Raw genomic sequence first — 2,918 nt, 5'->3', positions numbered from 1 at the left:
CCCTACTCTGTGAGGGATGGGGGGAGCTCCTCAACAATCGGCCCTGCTCTGTGCGTGACAGGGGGGAGCTCCCCAACCCCTTGATCAGCCCTGCTGTGTGCCTGATAGGGGGGAGCTCCCCAACCCCCTGATCTCCCTGCAGCTCTGTGTGTGACAGGGGGCGGGGCCACACCCTCCCTATCCGCCCTGCTCTGTTCGTGACAGGGAAGGCACCCCAACTCCCTGATCAGCCCTGTTCTGTGCCTCATAGGGGGAGCGCCCCAACCCTATGATCGCCCTGCGGCTCTGTGTGTGACAGGGGGCAGTGCCCCAACCCCCTGATTGGCCCTGCTCTGTGGGTGATAGAGGGCGGCGCCCCAACCCCCTGATCCGCCCTGCTCTGTGTGTAACAGGGGGCAGTGCCCCAACTCCCCTATCGGCCCTACTCTGTGAGTGACAGGGGGAGCTTCTCAACCCCCTGATCGGCCCTGCTGTGTGCGTGACAGGGGGCAGCGCCACAACCCCTTGATTGGCCCTTCTCTGTGCGTGACAGGGGGTGGCGCCGCAACCTCCCCATGGACCCTGCCTTGAGTGTGACAGGGGGTGGTGCCCCAACCCCCCAATCGGCCCTACCCTGAGCATGACTGAGGGTGGCATCACAACCTCCCAATCTGCCCTGCTCTGTGCATGACAGGGGGCGGCGCGCCAACTCCCCAATCGGCCCTGCTCTGTGCCCGACCAGGGGCTGCACCTAGGGATTGGGCCTGCCCTCTGCCACCTGGGAGCAGGCCTAAGCCAGCAGGTCGTTATCTCCCGAGGGGTCCCAGACTGCGCGAGGGCACAGGCCGGGCTGAGGGACCCCCCCCCCAGTCCCCAAATTTGTGTGCACCAGGCCTCTAGTTCTATATAATAAAAGGGTAACATGCAAATTGACCCTAACAGCAGAACGACTGGGAATGACTGGTCACTATGACACACACTGACCACCAGGGGGCAGATGCTCAACGCAGGAGCTGCCCTCTGGTGGTCAGTGTGCTTTCACATGGGGAGCTCTGCTCAGCCACAATCCAAGTTGATGGCTGCCAGTACAGCGGTGGTGGCGGAAGCCTCTCCTGCCTCCTCAGCAGCACTAAGGCTGTCCGACTGCAGCTTAGGTCAGCTCCCTGCTGGCAAGTGGACATCCCCCGAGGGCTGCCAGGGGATGTCTGCCAGCTTGGGCCTGATCCCCCAGGGAGTGGGCCTAAGCCAGCAGGTGGACATCCTCTGAGGGGTCCCAGACTGCAAGAGAGCATAGGCCGGGCTGAGGGAACACACCCCCTACCCCCGAGTGCACAAATTTTTGTGCACCGGGCCTCTAGTATTTTCATAACTATTCCTTTGAATAGATACATTCCAGTGTACTGAACCAGTGTCTGTGATTGATTTGGACATTCAGGTTGTTTCCTTTTCTGGTGGTAATGAATATCACCAAGATAATTTTCAATTTCCTTGAATATAGATCCCTCTTTTCTGGGGGCTTCCATCATCCCCTCCCCTCATTTCAGGCGGGAATGCAGGGAAGCCAGACGAGTTGCGAGAACAAAGCACCTTGGGAACTTGTTTGTAGGCTCCCTGGAGAGCCCCACTCTGTGGGTGATAGAGGGCGGCGCCCTAACCCCCTGATCCGCCCTGCTCTGTGTGTGACAGGGTGCCCCAACTCCCCTATTGGCCCTACTCTGTGAGTGACGGGGGGAGCTTCTCAACCCCCTGATCAGCCCTGCTCTGTGTGTGACAGAGTACAGAGCCCCCACAGGGAGGCCCTCTGGTCTGGGAAGTTGTCCTCAGGGACTCAGCCATGCCAGGGCCCTGAAGGGCGGTGTCCACTGGCCAGGCAGCTGAGCTCGCCTGTGGACGGGGCACAGAGGCCACAGTCTAGGAAACCTCCCATCCATAGGACATTCTCCTGGTGCAATTTGGTTCTGCCCTGCCAGGAGGCAGGCCGCTCAGTGAGAGGTGGCTGTCCTTTTGAGTGGTTAGAAACCCCGCCCCACTCTCTACTCCTTTAAAAAACATTTTTTACTGATTTCAGAGAAGGGAGAGGGGGAGAGGGATAGAAACATCAATGATGAGAGAATCATGGATGCACTGCTTCCTGCGTGTCCCCCGCTGGGGATGGAGCCCACATCCTGGGCATGTGCCCTGACTGGGAACTGAACCACCTGGTTCATAGGTGCACGCTCAACCACTGAGCCACATGCGGACTCCACTTCTCTTCTGCCCATTTTCTAGCTGAGTGGTCCCCACCCAGCCCCCAGGGAGCGTTTTGTAACTGTGGGCTTTCTTTTTGTAATTGCAGCCACGGAGGGGCGCACCGGCCCCTGGCTGTGGTGGGGTAAGATGTTCCCGAGCAGCCTGCACAGGGAAGCATTGCCTGCCCAGGTCCTCAAACGTCCCCTGGGACGTTCATGTAGGTGAAATGTTTAATTATCTGAGTCTAAAATTTAATACGGTTAAAAAACCGGTTTTAATATACAGTGAACTTTCTAGGAATGCAATTACAGCAGCGTGTGAATGTAGGGGAGGAGGCCGCTAGGAGTGCTCACCACCTCTCACATCTGGGCACCGAGGGCGGAGGCGGCGGCTCCCGTGGGCGGGCGGCAGCGCCACCCCCACTCCACGGAGCTCCCGCCGCTCCCAGTCAGGCTCCGCACTCACACATCAGAATGCTGTGCGTGTTATTTTACTACAAATTACGTTTTTCCATGCCCCGTCCTGTGACAGCAGGGCCGCGGGTGGCTCTGGCAGTGGTACGCATGGAGTTAGGCGACATTATCGATGGCTGCAGAGCCGCACAGGGACGTGGTCATCATGAAATGTTGGTTATGAAAAACGTGAAGCTTGAGCCCTCGGCGCCGATGGGCCGCACAGTGCTTGGTTCCCGCCCCTCGCGGGCTCATCCG

General features: G+C 59.0%; 1 protein-coding gene across 1 annotated transcript in view; it reads left to right on the top strand.

Annotated features, from left to right (window-relative positions):
- Nucleotides 1-2,918, top strand: part of LOC107182359 (gamma-aminobutyric acid type B receptor subunit 1-like) — an 18,338-nt gene that overhangs the window by 11,608 nt on the left and 3,812 nt on the right. The window lies entirely within an intron of this gene.

This window comes from Myotis davidii, unplaced genomic scaffold, assembly GCF_000327345.1.
Source record: "Myotis davidii unplaced genomic scaffold, ASM32734v1 scaffold2336, whole genome shotgun sequence".
In the NCBI taxonomy this organism is placed as follows: domain Eukaryota; kingdom Metazoa; phylum Chordata; class Mammalia; order Chiroptera; family Vespertilionidae; genus Myotis; species Myotis davidii.
The sequence above is the reverse complement of the archived record's forward strand: the minus strand, read 5'-3'. Positions and strand labels throughout refer to the sequence as shown.